At 50.6% G+C, this 21,196-nt stretch overlaps 1 protein-coding gene across 1 annotated transcript in view; it reads right to left on the bottom strand.

The window, feature by feature from the left end:
* The window catches only part of LOC147689418 (vomeronasal type-2 receptor 26-like), a 551,196-nt gene that overhangs the window by 447,612 nt on the left and 82,388 nt on the right, over nt 1-21,196 (bottom strand). The gene's annotated exons all lie outside the window — the stretch shown is intronic.

The following is a 21,196-nucleotide window of genomic DNA, read 5'->3' as shown; positions in this document are numbered from 1 at the left end:
GTGCCTGGCTCTATGGTATATCCCTTCCCATTCCTTCCTAGTGAGCTGCCTCCCCAAGTCCCTTTCCCATCGGACCTGGCCTGCATTGTATGTGTGTGCCTGCGTGAGCAGCAGCTGCTGGTAGAGATCCGATATCAGCTTCTTGTCGGAGGTGCGCGTCAGCAGCCACCGCTCATAAGGAGTGAGGTGTCGTTGGGCTCCGGGCTGGATCGAGGGGTGGAGCACCCAGTGTCGCACCTGCAGGTACTGCAAGCGCTCTGATTCGGCCACGCCGTAGTCCGCCTTGACCTGCTGGAACGACAGTACGCCCCTAAGGTCGAACATGTGTCCCGCCGCGCGACAGGGCGTCGTCCGCCACATCGTGAACGCGCCGGCGTCCAGGCCCGGGGTGAAGTCGGGGTTCTCAAAGATGGGGGTCATGGGTGAGGGGAAGGTGGTCAGTCCCCTGGACACGGCCACTCTGTCCCACACTCGTAGAGCTGTGCTGGTGATTGCAGAGGCATACAAGTTGCGAGGGCGGTGTCGGCGCGGAAGGAAGGGCACCCCCTGGAGGGTACGGCCGGCTACGGCCTGGTCGAGGAAGAGCCAGTGCTTACCGGACTCCAGCTGGAACCATTCCACAAAGGTGCGCAACTGGGCTGCCTGGAAATACAGTGCGAGGTCTGGCACCCCGACTCCCCCGTTCGCGGGGGGTAGAGTGGCGAGGGTGTGCTTGAACCTGGGCCGTCGGCCGTTCCAGATGAACCGTGACAGGTCCGATTGCGTTTGCTGGAGCCAACCCGTCGGGGGGTCCAGGGGGAGCGTCTGGAACAGGTACAGAATCTGCGGGAGCAGTGTCATTTTGACTGCGGCGATTCTTCCCAACCACGACAGCGCGAGCGGCTTCCAGCGCCGTAGCTGCTCCCGGAGCTTGTGAGTGAGGGCCTCGTAGTTGGTCCGCGCGGTGTCTCGGACCGTAGGAGCCAGGTGAACGCCCAAGTATGGGACGGTCGTACCCGACCATTGGATCTGGAATTCCGATTTAATCTCGGCCACCACATCCGTGCTCAGTGAAACATTCAAGGCCTCAGATTTGGCTTCGTTGATCTTAAAGCCCGAGGCCAGAGCGAAGGTGTGCAGCTCCACGAAGAGAGCGCGCAGCGATCTCATCGGATCGGTGAGGGACAACAAGACGTCGTCAGCGTATAGGCTGATCTTATGCGTGTCGGCCCCGAATTTGATACCCGAGATGTGAGCATGCTGTCGCACCCTCTGGGCCATCGGCTCCATGTAGAGTGCGAATAGGAGCGGTGACAGCGGGCATCCCTGGCGCGTGCCCCTGCCGATGTCGAATCTCGGGGAGGTGTGCCCGTTCACCCGTACCGCGGCGTTAGGCCGGCGGTAGCAATTGAAGATGCGATGGCGGAGTTTCTCTCCGAATCCGAAGTGGCGGAGGGCCTGGTCGAGGTATGGCCAGTGCACTCTGTCGAAGGCCTTCTCCGCATCGATGGTGAGCAGCATGCAGCCGGGTTTAGTGCGCGATCCGGCTTCGATGAGGTGCAGTACCCGCTTGGTGTTGTCGCTGGTCTGCCGTTGGGGGATAAAGCCCGCTTGGTCGGGATCTATCAGTTGCTGCATATATGGGGCGATGCGGCTCGCTAGTATGCCAGTGTAGAGCTTCAAGTCTACATTCAGTAGCGATATGGGTCTGTAGGAGCCGCAGGTTGCCGGGTCCCGTCCGGGCTTGGGAATAACAGAAATCGACGCCTCCAGCAGGTCCGGGTGTATGGCGCCAGGCGAGTCAAACGTGTTGAACAGGTCACGCAAGAGAGGGGCAAGCTGGTGGCAAAAGGTCTTGTAAAACGTCGCGGTATAGCCGTCGGGTCCCGGGGATTTCCCGACCTTGAGGCGGGCTATGGCCGAAATGACCTCTTCCAGGGCTATGGGCCTCTCTAGGAAGTCCGCTTGGGCCTGGGTGAGGGTAGGGAGGTTCGCACCCCGCACGTAGGCCAGACCGGCATCCGGATCTAGGTGATCCGCATCATATAGCGCCGCATAGAAGTTGCCAAAGGCCGACGCGATCGCTGCGTCTTCGGTGACCAGGTCACCACTGGGCAACCGGAGCGAGCGCACCTGTTGTCTCTGGGTCTGCGCCCGAAGCCTACTCGCCAGCAGTTTCCCACAGCGGTCGCCGCCGGTGTAGTAGACCTGCTTAAGGCGCATCGCGGCGTATTCCGCTACGTCTTGGTCCAAGGCAGCTAGCATTTTCCGCTCGGCGCATAGTTGGCGCCACGCCCTGGCCGCCCCGGTGCGTTGGTGCATTTGTTCCAATTCCGCTACGCGCTGCGAGAGTTCGGCGCGCTTCAGCTCCCTCTCTTTGTTGTTGGCCGTGGCGACGGCGATGATTTCCCCGCGTAGGACCGCCTTGAGGGCTGCCCACTGGGTCGCTTTGGTAGTGTCCTCGTTGGCGTTGTGCTCCAGAAAATGGGTAATCGCCGCTGAGAGCCGCGTTCGGGTGTCAGCCGAGTGTAGGAGACCGTCCCGCAGCCTCCAGTGTCGCTGTGGAGTCGGCATCGATCCTACCCGAAGCTTCGTTACTACCGGGGAGTGGTCTGAGAGCGAGGCTGGCAGAATCTCCACGCTCTCCACTTGTGGCGCCAGCTGTGAGGAACCCAGAAAGTAGTCCAGCCTCGCGTATGTTTTGTGCGCCGCCGAGTAGTACGTGTAGGCGGTAGTTTGGGGGTGTGCGTGCCGCCAGAGGTCGGTGAGTCCCAGGTCCGACAGCTGCGCGTGGCCCGCCGCTGAGAGCGCCCCCACCTGACCGGATCTCTGACCCGAGCGATCCGCTGTGTTATGAAAGACAATGTTGAGGTCCCCCCCAGTAGCAGATGAGTGTGTGTGGTGGCTGTAGCGGTCTCCAGAACTGTGTGCAGGAATTTCTCCTGGCCCTCGTTCGGGCCATAAACAGAACCCACTAGCAATGTGTGACCCGCTATTAGGAAGCTATAGAGTAGGAGCCGCCCTCTAATTTCGGCCTCTTTCTGGTGGACCTTCCCCTCAAAGGATTTAGCCACAAGGATCGCCACCCCAGCGGTTTTCTTCGGGGAAGAGGAAAAGAACTGCCATGGGAACGCGCGGGATTTGAGTCTATGCTGGTCGCTGCGCACAAGGTGTGTTTCTTGAAGCAGGCAGATATCCGCCTTGGAGCGCTCTAGGTAGGACAGGATCGCCCTGCGTTTGTTCGGGCTGTTGAGACCCCGCACATTAAGCGTGAGCACTATAAGTTGTCGTGGCATGGCAGAGGTCGTGTCAGGGAAGCCAAGCTAGCCCCGCGGCCGGGATCGTAGGCCCGCGGGTCGCTACACCACACTGCGCTAGGGGTCGCGGCAGAGCGCCATTCGACTGCGAAAGGCCCTGGACAAGGAGAACCCCCCCGCCCCTCCCCCTTCACCCCCCAAAAACCCTCAACTTCAACCTGCCCCCCCAATCGGGACACGTATCTCGCCTGAACCCCCCCCATCTGTAGTGCAAACTCCCCCCGCACAACTCCCCCCACCCGTAACCCCCCCCACCCCCTCTCCCCAACAAGCAAAGAAACAAGGTCTATCATTGTCCCAGGTCCAGCCCCATGGCCGCTGGACCCGTGGTGAAGTACGTCTGTAGAATGGGAGCAGTGGCGACGTCGCAGGCAGGTCCGTGCACTCGGAGCGCACCAGTGCTGGTAGAGCGTCAATGTCATCAGTAGGAAAGGACAGGGGGTGCGTTGCACGGGCCCCCGCCGCCGGGCTAGCAGAGCCCGGCATTACCAACTCCAGAACCACCAATGCGTTGCCCTCCCTTCGGTCAGCCGTTGCTTGTAGGCGCCAGGCCCTGTGCCACAGTCTCCACTGCAGACCTCCGCCCCTCCTCAATCTCCGTGTCCGCCGGGCGTCGCGGCCTGCGTCTGCGCCGCTGCTGCTGCCAGCGGCCCGGCCCCGCTTCGGTAGAGGAACGGGCTCCGGATGGCTCGTCCTCAGCTCTCGGCTCCTCCAGCCCTAGCGCCTGGCAAGCCTCCCTAAAAGTGCGTGGCTGGTGTAGGACATTGCCCAGCCGAAACATCAGTCGGAAGGGGTGCCCCCAGCTGTAGGAAATGTTGCGCTGTCTCAGTTCCGCCGTTACCGGGCGGAAGGTGCGTCTCTTCTCCAATGTCAGTGCAGCCAGGTCCTGGTAGAGCACCGGGGAGTGCCCGCCGAAGGAGATCTTCTCCATGTGGCGAGCCTTGTGCAGGATTTCCTCCTTCGTCTTGTAGTCTTGCACGCACACTAGGATGTCTGGCGGGTTTGTTGCATTGGCCCTCGGCGGGCCCGTCCGGTGAGCTCTGTCCAGGTGGAGGGGGGCATCCCCTTGACGGCCCAAGATGTGATTGAAGAGGCCCTGGGTGAACTGGAAGAGGTCCTCTGTGTCTGGGGACAGTTTCACACCTCTGATGCGGATATTATGCCGCCGGGAGCGGTTTTCTAAGTCCTCGGCGTGTGTCTGGAGGTCCACTTGCTGGTCGTGAATGCGGGCCAGTTCCTGGCGCAGGGCCTCTATTTCGGCGTCACGCGTATCACTCTTGGTCTCCAGATCTGCCACTCTCTCCCCTATGGCGTCGGTGTCACGGCGTACCTCCCTGATCTCATCCTGTAGCTCCTTTTTCAGGGCATGGATGTCCTCCCGCAGGCTAGAGAACAGGGACTCCAAGAAGGACCGCGTGACTGGAGCTTCGGGGTCGGCCTCCTCGTGGGGTGGGGAGGCCCCCCCCTTCTTGTCCGTGCCCGTTCGGGGTGTAGCGCCTGTGGGGCCGCTCTGCTTCCCTGTGGTAGGGGGGGCGAAGAGGTCCTTGATGGAGCGGTCCTTCCTGGGCCTTCCGCCGGACATCGCGCCGTAGGGCTTTCAAGGTCGCCCCTCCGTCGGCCGCGAGGCAAATCCCAGGTCCTCTGGGCGCAAAGTCGGGTCTGCAGGGCTAAAGGTGCGGAGGCGATATCCCGCGGTCCCCGAAATCCAGGCGGGCAGGGCGCGCCACAGGGCGTGGCAGGAGCACAGGGAAGGCCCCAACAGTCGGGGCGGGAAAAGTCAGCTATGGAGCCGTCAAGATGGCGTCTGCCTCGTGTCGTCCTGCCTCCTCCAGAGCTAAGAGCGCGGCAAATCAGCTGGGCCTCCCTACGCCTCGCAGGCCCCTTCACCTCTGCAAGGGCTGCCGTGTGAGAGCGTGGCCGCCGGTGTAGGTGCTCTGGGGTTCACCCCGCCACAGCAGGCCGGGGGACGAGGCACGTGGGCGTAGTCCAGTAGGATGTAGTCCCGCAGGGCAGGCCTGCTGGAGGGGGGGGGGGGGGGGGGGAAAGGCCTGACCTCCCCACTCCGCACACCCCCGCTCCGTGGATCGTCTCCCCCTGGTCCCCTGGGCTCTTCGGGCCGATTCCGGGCCAAGCACCGTGGCGTCCTGGCGCCCTACGGATCCCCTGTGGCGCGGTGCGTGGCGCTCGGCTGTGGCGGCTGCAGTGCGCCGAGGGTCACCCCCGCCGGGAAGGCGGGAAGCGGGAGCTCTGCAGGGAGAAGGGGGGGGGGCCCGTTACCACTGTCCTACCCCCCCCCGTACCTCCGCTCCGCTGCTGCAAGTCCTCCGTGCGCTGGGGACACTCGACTTCTCGGGGCCTCACCCCTGCAGGACAGGCGCCGCTGCCGGGTCTTCAGGCGCGGGCCGGTGGCGAGCCGGTCGGGGGGTCGCTCCGTCGTCCCAGGTGTGCTGCAGGTCCGCAGAAGCCCCCACAGAACGCTGTGGGAGGCCTCGCGCAGCTCCGCGCGGGCCGGACCTGCTACCGCCGATCTCAGGGGACTCCGGGCGGCTCCGAGGCTCCACCCACCTCGGCCTCGCTCTCGCCCCCAGCCAAGGCTTCGGGAGCGCGCTGGGCCGCCGGCGGCGCCGCACTCGCGGCGGGAATCAGGCTGGTTCCGGGCTCTCGGCCGGCTCAAAGGTCGTCGCTGCCCCTCCGCAGGCGCTGGGTGGTCCTCGAGGGCCAGTTGCAGCCGGGCACAAGCTAGAAATGTGCTAAAATCAGCGGCCGGCGGCGGGAGCTCGGCGAGGCACGTCTGCTCACGCCGCCATCTTGGCCACCTAGGAAACAATTTGGAATGAATAGGTGCTGTAAAAGGTAGGGAAGTATAATTATTAATATTAACAACAGAACAACTTACTGGGGACAGCAGAAGAGACATCGGATCCTGCCCACTTTGTTCCGGCGGCGTCGCTGTTGTCCTCTTGCCCCTGGGAGTTGCTGATGATCATGAAATAAACACAAACATGGATGATTGTTTTTTTGAAATATTTGATTTCTTTGACCACAATCTAAAATTATATCGGGGAAACAAATTACCAACAATTACACTACATGTATTGACCTATCTGATCTGGTCAACTAGGAGCATAGTACAGTATTGCTGAATTTGCAGACCGTCTACTTGGAAAGTTATGTAAGTCACTAACTAAACCAACTACAAAAAGGTTCTACTACGACTGCCAGAACTCAGCAGCACGCGACGTGACAGACACAGTCTGTCATCATGATTGCATACCACTAAAAAATAGCAAGTAATAATATACTCAACCTATCAATCCACCACTATCTCTTCTTAGTGGCAGCAGGAGTACAAAGGAAGGACTAGACTTGAGTCTCTAGTCTCTCTAGCATTACGCAGTTCTGAAAAGTACTACACTCATACATAATCAGGCCAAATGAGCACAAAGTTGCAAACAAGTAAGCATAGTAGCAACGCCACTGAGCAGGCAAGCACCTGCAATCACAGAAGCTTTTTAAACATTAATTTACCTGCAGTGTAATCGAATTGGCAGCATTCTTGCTCTTCGGGAAAAACATATATTAGCAATATAACACAGAGCAGAAGAAAACAAAGTAGTTATTAAATAGCTACTCACCAAGCAGAGGGATCTCCACACCTAGCAGGTCGAGCAGGTCCTGCTCATGGTCAAGGAGGTCCACCCAAAGCTGCGTTGCCTGCCGGTAGGTGCGCTGGACCCCCGACTCCCTAAACATGGCCCAGCACACCTTAGCCCAGAGCTGGCGACACTCCCGGAGGCCATACCCTGCACCGGGCCTGCCGCCTGCTGCAACGGTATTCGATAGGCGGCGCTGCACATAAAAGATAAGTGCGGCCACCTCCACCGTGCTGAAAATCTCCCAGGCCAAGACATCCTCCCCCTTTATCGCCCACAAGGGAGATGGGTACGGGGTGCGGGACCCTTCCCCTTGTTCATCCTGGCTCCCTTTGCCATTGGTCCTGGACAGGAATGGAAATAAATAGGAAAGAGAATTGGGAAAAAGTAAATAAAAGAAAAGAGTTAAAAAAAGTAGTTTTAAAGTAAACAACAGTAGAAAAAAAACACAAAATATAGATGTAGAACAATAAAGAGATAGATAATTATTAAAAACAAATAAAAGAAATTTCAAACAAAGAAAGGTTTACAAAGATTAAAGCAGGATAGAAAAAGCATGCCCAGAACCATAGCAATGAATGAAAAACAAGATGGCCGTGCCCATTGGGACCGCGTGGATAAGTACGCGCAATATATCCCCCGCGAGCACGCAAAAACGGACGCAAACAGGTCATTGCAGCCCGCACGTAGGAAATGCACAACAAGAGCATGCAATTGGCGCCCGGAAACGGAAATACGCAACACGAACACTGAACACAAGATGGCCGCGCCCATGTACGACCGCGTGGGTAACTTCGCGGTCGATGCGCTGAAAAAAACCTTGCGAACACGCAAAGCGCTCCGCGAACACACAAAAAAATCCACAAATTTGCGGAATTTGCGTACCGCAAATTCGCTTTTGCGTGAATTTGAGTACCACGAATTAGCAAATTTCGCAAATACTTACTTAACTGTGAGTGCCAGCTAGCTCAGAGGTCACTAAAAACTTTCCCGAACAAATAAGAAGGGATTAGTGTCTGACAACAGCATAAACATGACAACTTTGTTTCCCAAGATAAAACGTATCTCTAGAGTCGTGGAAACAATAGATAGATATTTCACTCAGTCAATCGTGCATGCTTCGTTTCACCAGAGGTGCAGAGAAATAGAGAGACTGGCGTTTTCAATCAAAGTATTTATTGAACAGTCTTCTTTCTCAAGCAGAAGAAATGAACTGCTACAATCGTAATACTGGCTGTAAAGTATAATGCGTACAGCAAGAAGAGTATTATAAAATAATACTGTAAAAGCATGGTATGGTTTCTAAGCCATATAAAATAACATACATAAATAACTAAGACTAAAAGTACTTAACTGGTGCTTCTAAATTACGCCTACCCCAATGTACCTAACCTAGGTCTAGTACGAGGGAAGAAGTAAGTGTGGTGTAGCATAGGTTTAGTATTCTTTCGCCAAGAATCTATCCAAGATTTCTCTTAGGGTGTAATCAGCTCCATACCTTGGTTTAGAATGAAGGAGGTCTGGTATCTCTCTGTCTCAGGACTCGATTTCCCAACAGCCCGCAAGGGGAGCTTGGAAACACTGGAGCTGGATTTCTCGACCAGAGAAAAGACAGCGTCACTCTCAGTGCGTCTGCTGGAGGGTCGGCTTCCTTCGGCACTTGCTGCAGCGAGCTGTGTCGGGTAGGTAGAAAGTCGAACTGCTCCAAACCACTGTGTGTTTGATAAGGCAAGTGTGGGCATATTCATACCTTGAAGGTGCCGAGTTTGACGTAAGGTTAGACATAATAATGTCATCAAAGACTCGAGTTCTTTGAAACCTCCATGAGTTCTTGGATAAATCAATACCTAAGCAGGGGGAGGTTCCTGACTGCTGAAGGCGGGTTTTTCCAGGAAATCGTTGTGGATTTTTGGAACTGGTGGAAGTAGTCATGCCTGTGTCTAAATATGGTTATGAGTTCTATGCCTATGAGTTATACCTATATATGGGCCTGAATCTGGAAAATTACACTAGGGTCCTAAAATCCCACACAACACTAGCAAGTACAAATTTGCATTGGTTGTGGCATATTATTTTAGCAAGTGGTGGGAAGTTCATTTTATGACGAATCCTAATTCACAAGAGGTAATTCAATTTTTACAAGGTTTATTTGGAAGGGAAGGCTTTCCCAAAGAAATTGTGTCCGACAATGGTGTGCAATTTACATCAAAAGAAATGTCTGATTTTTTGAGTCAATCTGGGATCTTACACCGGCGTGTGGCATTATATCACCCACAGTCCAATGGTTTTATAGAACGCAATAGCCGTATTTTAGTTGAGTGTGTTCAGTGGGCTGTATCAGCCAATATTGTCATCAAAGAAGATGTGCAGAGTATGTTGTGGGCACATCGCACAACCCCGAATACTGTCACAGGTTCTAGTCCTTTCACACTACTTAGAGTAAGGCAGGCATCTTTTCACATGTGTCCAGCTGGGATGAAATAATGGGGTATGTTATCTAAAAATGTAAAGAACATGCAACACCGTCCAGGTCTAGATAAGGGTAGTGAGTCTTCTCAACTTATGACCAATGATTCAGAGTGTTTAAATTCAAAAATTAAAGTAGGGGATCTGGTCAGGATTAAGTCTCCCCACAATGTCTCTAAAGGTTTGTCGAAATTTGGTCCACCTGCTAGGGTGGATGCTTCTTGACGTTTTGCCATAAGAATCAATGGGAAGAATTGGTGTAATCTTTCTAGAGTTTATAAAATTCCCTTAAAAGTTGTGTTGCAGTTGGGTCTTGCTTCAGAAAAAAATGTTCAGTCTCAACGTGGTTTGTAAAACAAAGAGAAGGAGTGGAGTTATTCTAGGTTTGAACATTCCCAAAATTCAATGAAATATGTTCCTCCACGTAGAACGAGCAGGACCAGTGTCCCACCAGATCATCTAAATTTGTAATTGTCCTCTATGTAGAATTAGCAGTACCTTTGTCCTGTCAGATCGTGTAAATTTGTAAATTGCTTCTGTGTTATATTATTTGTTATTATGTACTTTTCTCTCATATTTGTTCTTGATTTCTTTATTCTTTCTCTCTCTTCTTAAGCATTATATTATTTTATTGAGAGATAGGAGATGTTGTCGTAGTCTCTTCTTTATTTCTATGGTTATGTTTGTGGCCACTGCTACTTATGATGTCATTGTCATAGCTATAGAACTTGATACTTTGATTCCCAGGGGCATTTGTCAGTTCCTGGAAGCTGTGGAGACATACAACCAATAAAGTCTGTGTTCCTGTACTCTCCTGTGTAGAGTAATTACTTCAAATACCTATACATTTTTAAAAACTAGACACCCAGGGGAATCCAGGATGGGGTGAGTTGACTGGCTCTCACCGGGTTCTGTTACCCAGAATCCTTTGCAAACCTAAACATTTGTAAAATAAAACACATTTTCCTCACATTTCTGTGGTGGAAAGTTCTGGAATCTGCGTGGATCTACAATATTCCCGCCACGCCCCTCATTCCAAAGTCTTCAGAGAAAAGTGGTACCTCACTTGCGTGGGTAGGCCTAGTGCCCGTGACAGGAAACAGCCCAAAACGCAACGTGGACATACCACATTTTCACAGTGAAAACTGACCCTTTGTTTGCAAAGTGCCTAGCTGTAGATTTTGAACCCTAGATCTGCCGGCACCTAGGGAAACCTAGCAACCCTATATGTTTTTTAAACTTAGACACCCAGGGGAATACAAGATGGGGTGACTTGACTGGCTCTCACCAGGTTCTGTTACACAGAATACCTTGCAAACGTACAAATTTGTCAAAAAAACACATTTTCCTCACATTTCTGTGGTGGAAAGTTATGGAATTTGCATGGATCCACAAATTTCACCCACTTGGTATTCCCCAATGTCTTCCGAGAAAAATGGTACCTCACTTGCATGGGTAGGCCTAGTGCCCGCAACAGGAAAGTGTCCAAAACACAAAGTGGACACACCACATTTTCACAGTGAAAACTGACCCTTTTTTTGCAAAGTGCCTAGCTATAGATTTTGAACCCTAGCTCTGCCGGCACCCAGGGAAACCTAGCAAACCTATACAGTTTTTAAAACAAGAAACCCAGGGGAATACAGTATGGGGAGACTTGACCGGCTCTCACCAGGTTCTGTTACCCAGAATCTCTTGCAAACCTAAAATATGTGTATAAAGAAACACATTTTCCTCACATATCTGTGGAGGAAAGTTCTGAAATCGGCGTGGATCCACAAAATTCTATGCACCCCGCATTCCCCAAAGTCTTTCGAGAAAAAATATACCTCACTTGCATGGGTAGGCCTAATGCCTGTGACAGGAAATGACCCACAACACAACCTGGACACACCACATTTTCACAGTGAAAATTGACCCTTTTTTTGCAAAGTGCCTAGCTATAGATTTTGAACCCTAGCTCTGCCGGCACCCAGGGAAACCTAGCAAACCTCTACATTTTTGAAAACTAGACACCCAGGGGAATACAGGATGGGGTGACTTGACTGGCTCTCACCAGGTTCTGTTACCCAGAATTCCTTGCAAACCTAAAACTTTGTCCCAAAACCACATTTTCCCCACATTTCTGTGGTGGAAATTTTGGAATCTACGTGAATCCAGAAAATTCCACCCACCCCGCATTTCACAAAGCATTCTGAGAAAATTGGTAGCTCAATTGCGTGGGTAGACCTAGTGCCCGCCACAGGAAATGGCCCAAAACGCAACATGGACACACCGCATTTTCACTGTGAAAAATGACCCTTTTTTTGCAAAGTGCCTAGCTGTACATTTTGAACCCTAGCTCTGCCTGCACCTTCAGCAGAGATATGGTATATCAGATGGATCATTATTTTAATATAGGAAGTTTACGAGTTATCTGAACAAAATGAAGGAGGAGGGATTCTCTCTGCAAAGGAATTCCTTAATAGAAACTATCTCTCAGTCTGTCTCAGACTAGAATCAAGGATATATATACAATTCTAATGGGTACACTTTTAGAAAATTTGGAGGTAGTAGAAGCTAAATGGGCTAAGAAAACTGGGGACCGCCATATTGATGTATGTTGCTCTCTCACCCTATCTAATGAGATATTTCTTGCAGCAAATTTAAAAGCCCAGCACTACTGTACAATATATGAACTTTATTTTACCCCTGAGAAAGTACATCGCTGGGGGAAAAGAGAGGACGATAAATGTCCTAGATGTGATCAAGGACCAGCAGACACAATTCATATGTTCCATAGCTGTGAGAAATTATATCCATTAATAAAACAAATAAAAAACATTTTGACAGCAGCTGTAGAGAACTCTATTAAAATATCTGTAACCTTAATGTTACAAGGGTACGATCAGAAGATAAAATGCCATTACTTTAGGAGCACATTTGTTTTCATTTCTGAAAACTAGACACCCGGGGGAGTCCAGCCAGGTGTAGCTTGCGTGGGTACTCCAACGCTTTCCTGCCAGGAATCCCCTGCAAACCTCAAATTTAGCCGAAAAAATCACTTTTTTCTCAAATTTCTGTGTGGGAAAGTTCTGGAATCTCCGTGGATCCACAAATGTCCTCCCACGCAGCATTACCCCAGGCCTCCCAATAAAAATGGTACCTCACTTATGTGGGTAGGCAAAGTGGCTGAAACAGGAAATGGCCTAAATCGTATTGTGGAGACTTCAAAATTACCTATAACAAAACTATTTGGTTTTAGGGGGGGCACCTGGTTTTTTGGCCCCGGGCTCACCGTCATCTAGGGAAAACTACCAAATCCACACATTTCTGAAAACTAGACACCCTGGGGAGTCCAATGAGGTATGGCTTTCGTGGATCCCCCAACGTTTCCCTACCCAGAATCCCCTGCAAGCATCAAATGTAGCTGAAAAAAACACATTTGCACATATTTATGCATGAAATCACCATGCTGGCACAAATGTCCTACCACCCAGCGTTCCCCTTGTTCTCCCGAGTAATATGATACCTCACTTGTGTGGGTGTCCAAAGCAGAATTGGCTAAAACCGTATTTAAAATAAAAGAAATTAAATGTAGCGCTTAGAATTCTCAGTGCTATACTCCAAATCCCTATGTTTTGAGCTCTTCCTACTCACAGGCCTTTGGCCCATCCACACAAGTCAGGTATCATTTTACTCAGTAGAACAAGGGGAACGCTGGGTGGTAGGATACTTGTGCTGGCACAGTGATCCCACGCAAAAATGTATGGACAAAGTGATTTTTTTCAGCTACATTTGAGGTTTGCAGGTGATTCTGGGTAGGAAAACCTTGAGGGACCCACGCAAGCCATACCTCGCTGGACTCCCCCGGGTGTCTAGTTTTCAGAAATGTTTTTATTTGGTAGTTTCCCAAGATGACTGCCGAACCCAGGGACGAAAACCCAGGTGACCCCCCTTGCAAAACCAGGTTGTTTTCTGATAGTTAATTTTGATGTCGCCCTTGCCTGTTGCGGGCAGCAGGCCTACCCACACAAGTGAGGTACCATTTTTCTCGGAAGACTTTGGGGAACACGGGGTGAGTGGAATTTTGTGGACCCACACAGATTTCAGAACTTTCCACCACTAAAATGTGAGGAAAATGAGTTTTTTTAATACATTTTTAGGTTCTCAAGGAATTCTAGGTAACAGAACCTGGTGAGAACCATTCAAGTCACCCCACCCTCGATTCCCCTGGGTGTCTAGTTTTAAAAAATGTACAGGTTTTCTAGTTGTCGGCTGCGCTAGGATCCAAGTAGGCACATTGCTAAAAACAAGTCCGTGAATAGTCAGCTTTCTGCCATCCTGGGGGGGTTATCGTGGTGTGAGGCGGCCCAGATATGCCCCCAAGGGGGGCAGAAACACTGTAGATATTTTTTGGGGGGCATTGGTATGCCCATTCTGGGCAGCCCACACCCCCACGCATAAAAAAGCCAGCATAATCGTGTGTGTTTACTGGGCTTTTTGCCCCCCCCCGGGAACAGATTGGGGGCTACTACCCCATCTTCCCCCAAGGGGGGGCAGTAAGGCTGTACTTTTTGCAGGTGTGGGTGGGGACATTGGTATGCCTGTTATGGCCAGCCCCGCCCCAATTAACATTTGCCAAAAAAAATCCCTGGCATCTAGTGGGAATTTTGCCCCCCCCGGGGGCAGATTGGGGCCTACTACCCAATCTGCACCCCAGGGAGGGCAGGAAGGCTTTCCGGTGCTGTGTGCCATGACGGCCGGGACCCTTTGTGCGCATACGAGCACGGTTGTGCACAACGGCTCCCGGCCATCTTGCGCATGGAAGGGGTTAAGAAATGTGTTGGTTTGGTAGGTTTCCATAGATGGTTGCCTAGCCCGGGGCCAAAAACTCACGGGACCCCCCTTTCAAAACCAGGTTGTTTTGTGATAGGTAATTTTGATGTTGGCTCAATAGATTTTGGGAACTTGCCTGTTGCGGGTTCATGACCCACCCACGCAGTGAGGTATCATTTTTATCAGGAGACCTGGGGGAACGCTGGGTGGGAGGAAATTCGTGGATCCAGGTAGATTCCAGAAATTTCCCACACAGAAATTTGAGAAAAGGTGATTTTTTCTGATAAATTTGAGTTTTGTAGGGGATTATGGGTAGGAAAACATTGGGGGACCGACGCAAGCCATACCTCACTGAACTCTCCCGGGTGTCTACTTTTTAAAAATGAGTGGTTTTGTGGTTCCCTCGATGGCCGCCGATCCCGGGGCCAAAAACTCATGGGACCCCCCTTGCAAAACCAGGTTGTTCTGTGATGGTAATCTTGATGTTGCCTCAATAGGTTTTGGGCCCTTGCATGTTGCAGGCAGTAGGCCTACCCACACAAGTGAGGTACAATTTTTCTCGGAAGACTTTGGGGAACGCTGGTTTTGTGGAATTTTGTAGATCCACGCAGATTCCAGAACTTTCCACCACAGAAATGTGAGGAAATTGTGTTTTGTTTGACAAATGTGTAGGTTTGCAAGGGATTCTGGATAACAGAACCTCGTGAGAGCCAAAGTCACCCCTTCCTGGATTTCCCTGGGTGTCTAGTTTTCAAAAATGTACAAGTTTGCTAGGTTTCCCCATGTGCTGGCTGCGCTAGGGCCCAAAATCAACAGGTAGGCACATTGCTAAAAACAAGTCTGTGCCTAGTTGGCTTTATGCTGCCCTGGGGGGATATCTGGGGTGGGGTTGCCCTGAAATTGCCCACAAACAGTGCAAAAACACTGTGGTTATTTTTTGGTGGGGATAGGGGCATTGGTATGCCCATTTTGGGCAGCCCCCATGCATAAAAAAGCCAGCATAATCGTTGGCGTCTTGTGGGCTTTTTCCCCCCCCCCAGGGGGGATATTGGAGGATACTGCCCTATCTTCCCCCCAGAGGGGGAAGAAAGGCTGTCATTTTTGTGGGTGTGGGTAGGGGCATTGGCATGCCCATTTTGGGCAGCACCCAGTCTAATTAAAATATGCCCAAAAACATCCCTAGCATCTAGTGGAATTTTTGACCTCCGGGGGGGCAGATTGGGGGATACTGCCCCATATCCCCCCGGGGGGGCAGGAAGGCTGTAATCATAGGCATCTAGGGGGATTTTTGCCCCCGGGGGGGCACATTGGGGGATACTGCCCCATTTTCCCCCCAAGGGGTCAGAAAGGCTGTAATTGTTGTGGGTAGGGGATGGTGGCTTTGGCATACCCGTTTTGGGCAGCCCCCACCCTAATTAAAATTTGCCCCAGAAAAATCCCTGGCGTCAAGTTGACTTTTTACCCCACGGGGGGCAGATTGGGGGCTACTGTCCCATCTTCCACCCAGTGGGGGCAGGAAGGCTTTAATTTTTGCTGGGGAGAGGTGGAGACATTGGCATGCCCATTTTGGGCAGCCCCCACGCGAATTCAAATTTGCCCCAAAAAATCCCTGGAGTCTAGTGGGATTTTCTGCCCCCCCTGGGGGGGCAGATTGGGGGCTACTGCCCCATCTGTGCCCCGGAGTTGCAGGAAGGCTGTAAATGCTGCGGGGGAGGGGGTGGGGCCTCAATAGGTTTTGGGCCCTTGCATGCCACGGGCAGTTGGCCTAACCATACAAGTGAGGTACCATTTTTCTCTGAAGACTTTGGGGAATGCAGGGTGTGTGAAATGTTGTGGATCCACGCAGATTACAGAACATTCCACCACGGAAATATGAGGAAAAAGTGTTTTTTGACAAATTTGTAGGTTTGCAAGGGATTCTGGGTAACAGAACCTAGTGAGAGCCAGTCAATTCACCTCATCCTGGATTTCCCTGGGTGTCTAGTTTTCAAAAATGTACAGGTGTGCTAGGTTTCCCTATGTGCCGGCTGCGCTGGGTCCAAAATCCACAGTTAGGCATGTTGCTAAAAACAAGTCTGTGCCTAGTCGGCTTTCTGACGCCCTGGGGGGGATATCAGGGGTGGGGATGCCCCAATATGCCCCCAAAGGTGGCAGGAACACTGTGGCTATTTTTTGGGTGGTGGGGGCATTGATATGCCCATTATGGGCAGCCCCCACGCATAAAAAAAGCCAGCATAATCGATGGTGTCTTGTGGGCTTTTTGCCCCCCCCGGGGGGATATTGGGGGATACTGCCCCATCTTCCCCCCAGAGGGGGAAGAAAGGCTGCCATTTTTGTGAGTAGGGGGTAGGGGCAATGGCATGCCCATTTTGGGCAGCCCCCAGTCTAATTAAAATATGCCCCAAAACATCCCTGGCATCTAGTGGACTTTTTGCCCTCCGGGGGGGCAGATTGGGGGCTACTGCCCCATCTTCCCCCCGGGGGGGCAGGAAGGCTGAAATTTTTGTGGGGGAGAGGTGAGGGCATTGGCATGCCCATTTTGGGCAGCCCCCACCCTGATTCAAATTTGCCCATGAAAATTCCCCGGTGTCTAATGGGCTTTCTGCCACCCGGGGGCCAGATTGGGGGCTACCGCCCCCATTAAACACCCGGGATGCAGAAAGACTAATCATGCCCAAATGTTTATGAGGGAGCAAAGGCCCTTGCCCAGGAGGCCGCTTCCCCCTCCTGGTGCCTAGTGGGTGGATTCCTGCTTGCGAATCGCCCTCCCGGGCCAAGCTGGGATCCACTAGGGGTACCATTGGAAAGGGGAGATTCTCCCCTTTCAAACGATACCTCTCCTGAGTTTCTACATGCTCCGGGGGCTGAGATAGCCCCCTGAGCACATAGAAACTGAAACTGAAATGAGCCTCTTGGCTCATTTCAGTTTGAGTTTCACTGAAATGACATCAGCGCAACATGCGCGCCGATCGTCATTTCAGAGTAACCAGGGGGGGGGGGGGGGGGCTCGGGAGCTGGGGAAGCTCTTCCCCAGGTCCCGAGGCTTTAGGGGTAAAAAAGAAATCCCTCTGGTGCCCACACCAGAGTGATTTCCAGAGCTGTGTTCCATGACGTCCGGGAGCCGTCGGTCGCACATGAGCACTGTTGTGCACGACGGCTCACGGCCATTGTGTGCATGGAAGGGGTTAAACCCAATGGTGTCACCGACGAAACATGCCTGACATCTGTTAGTATCTAACAGCCACATAACCATCCTTCTAGAGTGGTACGTTATAAAATGTATGTGCTCTTGCAAAACATGGTATTTAATGTTTCCTCTGTTTAATTTGTGAGCTGTCGCCAGTTTGCAAATTGTGCAAATGCAGGAATGTGTGGAGCATTTAAATCGTTTATCTTGGCTAGGCCAAGACATAATGTTTGCTGCACAGTTTTGTTCAGAAAAATCATTTGGTATGGTATAAGGCATGCTCTCTATAAAGCCTTGTTACCCTGAACCTGCCAATCCTTGGATCCCCATATAGATTTCAAATTAACTGTGTATTTCCAAAAGTCAAACATGTGTACAGACAGCTGAGAAATAATAAATGAAGAATAAATCAGCTTGGTGTCAGTGAGCATTGTTTTATAAGCCCTAGAAGGTGTTAGTTTATAATAAAAGGACTACAGGTCAGCTGGATTGTGACCAGAAAAATATGCAAACTTCTGTGCAAATGCTTTTGATCTACGGTGTAGGGCAGTGTTCCCATTGTGTGTAATTGAATAGTGGGCTTGGAGTGCTTGCTTTGTTCAGGAAATGGTGACCATAATGTTGAAAATAGCACAATTCATCATAATTTGTTGTGCCATCATATATTTAATTTGAATTACAAACAGTTGAATGCTACAGATCATCTAGCATTTCATGGACTGTATCACAGTCCTAATTATCGGAGAATGTACGACGGTGGAGATCTGGGCCTTATGGGCCGGGCGGCGCAGGGTACGCCTTAATCCCCGGGCTCACCTGCCTTGCTACTAACAGAGACACGAGACACTCCGTTGAGCGTGGAAGCCAGATTTATTAGCTGCAGCTAAGCATAGTTATCCTAGAAGTACATGTACAGTGTATATTCTAAGGAGACTGCCACTTCAATCCGTGGCGCACAATCTCTTATACTAAACACATTTACGATAGCCCACTCCCCGCACACACAAAACAAACCAATAGGAAAAGTTGGAAAACAAGTTATCAGGTATCCTAGTATACGCCTCTTCCTCGAACCCCGTGTGTCACCCCTCCCAACAAATTATTCAGTGATGGTGTTCACAATCCCCTCTTGCAGGTGGCAGGACATACTAGTGTGTTTCAATAGATGGTTGTAATAGGAGCATACAAGGAGAGAATAGCGAAGGCCAGTTGGATAAGATAGTATAAGGGAAGAGGGTAAATAGTCGGCTGAGACAGGGATCAGTCGAGCCAGACATGGATTAACGAACTTGATCAGACCCTGGCATCGGGCTTCATGAACAAGGACAATGGAGTTACTTTTTAACTGAAAGACACGTAGCAGCTGGAAAAGCAAAAGCATCGCGTTCGCCGTGCCCCCTGAGTGAGGGCAACACAAAATGGCAACAGGACACATAATGGCAGCTAGATACGGGACGAAATCTGAAAATTGCAGAACCTCAGACCCTCCTTTTGCCATTACTCAGGCAATTAACCAAGGATTCAAGTCAATCTGAATCGATATCAATAGACATGAGGTCCTCGAGCTGTTGTTGTAACATCATTCTTATATTCTCCGTTTTGCGTGGTGTGGGCTTCGAAACACACATAGTGGCACACAGGCCACACAGTACAGGTCCACACTGCACACAAAGGCAACAAGAGAAGATGATAGCCAAAATCATTCCCAGGAAGGTTAATATGTTCCATCCCCATGTGGACAGAAGTCCCCAAAACCATCCCATCACAGACCAATCTCCCGTGTCCCGATGTATAGACTCGGAGAAGGTATGTAGCTTAGAGATAGCTTGGTATACCGTAGGGGCATTGTCCGGAATATAAACACAGCAACTAGACCCGATCAATTTACAGACTCCATCCCTATCTGCAAGGATAATATCTAAAACTATCCGATTTTGTAAAGTCATAAGACGATCCGCCTGAAGCTCGGCTGTCACATTACTCAAGGCTCCAGAAGTTTCATTTATGGTAGCCTCAACAACACGAGCTAAGTGTCTGATGTCTCTGCTATTGGCCATTGGGCCCCAGAAAGGAAGCAACCCTTTGATAAAATCTGCTGCCTCCTGTCCTGCTGTGTCCTTTTGATCAAAGACTCCTCTACCAAGCCTCTTTTTTTGATGATTTGAAGGAGCAGTATAGGTTGGAGGAAGAAGAAAAGCCACATAACACGTTCCCGAAAAATAAGTGGGAAGCCATGTATAGGCTCTATCATGACAGATGAAATATGTGCCTTGTGATGGCACTAACGGTGAGGGAATCTGAGGTGTATAGACATAGGTATAAGAACAGATACTCCTTTCTGGCTGGTTCTTGACGTTCTGACCATTGATTTGTAATCAGAAATTACCTCGATGAGGCACAGTCCAAATTGGTGGAGAGCTCCTCAATTTAGCTTTTTCAGTAAGGGTAGTAACATACCGTGTTATGTTCCATCCATCGTATGCTCTCTTTTCATCAACAGGAATCTTGCTAATCTGAGCAATCTTAGCCATAGTCAAAATTCCCTTAATCAAAGTGCTATGACTAAAGTCTGCTCCACCACCATATGGACTGCCAGGAGGGTATCGTAACTGATTCTGGTAAAGATTAGAAAACATTGCCAGATATGCCCATGCGGAACCTTCATAGGAGAATGGAAATACCAAGTATAGCATACCTCTTTCTGTATTATGAGGCATGAGCCCACATACCCAACAATCAGTAGTATTCATTACTAACTGGTGTTGATGTAATAACTGAATAAATGAGTTGTTGAAGTATTCTGTCCTCCTAATCTGTTTGTGTGCTGAGAGCGTATAAAACCAGTGTGGGGAGGCAGTAACAGAAGAAGATATGGGGACAAAAGTAGGAACAGGTAACAGCTGCAAAACATAAACAACCAGCTTCCACATGCTAATAGAGTACATAAGCATATTAAAATACATAAGGTTATCCCACATGGACTAACCATAAGTCTCTTAAATCGATGTTTCATTTTTACAGTCTGATCATTAACTTCCATTTCAACACCCATTACTCTAAAGGCGTTGCTCACGGTAATCTTCCTGGATCACTTAGCTGTGGTTATTAGCCGTCCTATGACACTGCAAGTCCTGTGGAACCTAGGTCACTACTCAGGTCACAGCTTAAGACTCATACCGGGACCCTGCAACTTGATGGATGATGGAAGAAAAATACGTACACAAAATGTATTTGTTTTAAAAACAAAAAGGTATGACCAGAAAAATTATAAAAAATGCAATTATTCTCAACCCTTCTTGGTCGTAAATTATATTGAGTCTTGTTGGGGATTGTCTGGTCCTTAAACAATGTTTCTGGATTCACAGTGTTCAAACACAGGTGTGTTGGGACAGCCTCTTGTAACACATCATCATCTTCTTTCTCACAGGTCGTATGGTCCAGGCGTGCACTACTGAATGGTACAAATCTGGGCACTGTCTCACTTACGTTGTCTGCTATACCCTCTCGAACCCATTGGTCAAAAGGCAAAGGCAGGGGTATCTTTTTGCAGTGCACGCCGTGGACCCAATTCTTCTTCCCAGAAACCTTCACAGCCGTCCTCGTAGTCAACAGTACTTGATGTGGTGGGCGCCAACGAGGTTCTAGTTTCCGATTTCGCTGGAAGTTCTTGATGCAGACCCAGTTGCCAGGTTGGATGGAATGACCTGGGTCTGCGGAAGCCTCTGGCAAAGCGTTTTGAACCTGTTGGTGAAGAACACGCAATTTAGTGGTGAGGTCAT

The sequence above is a fragment of the Lissotriton vulgaris genome, chromosome 10, assembly GCF_964263255.1.
Source record: "Lissotriton vulgaris chromosome 10, aLisVul1.2, whole genome shotgun sequence".
NCBI lineage: Eukaryota > Metazoa > Chordata > Amphibia > Caudata > Salamandridae > Lissotriton > Lissotriton vulgaris.
Note: the sequence above shows the minus strand (reverse complement) of the source record. Positions and strands in the feature narration are given on the sequence as shown.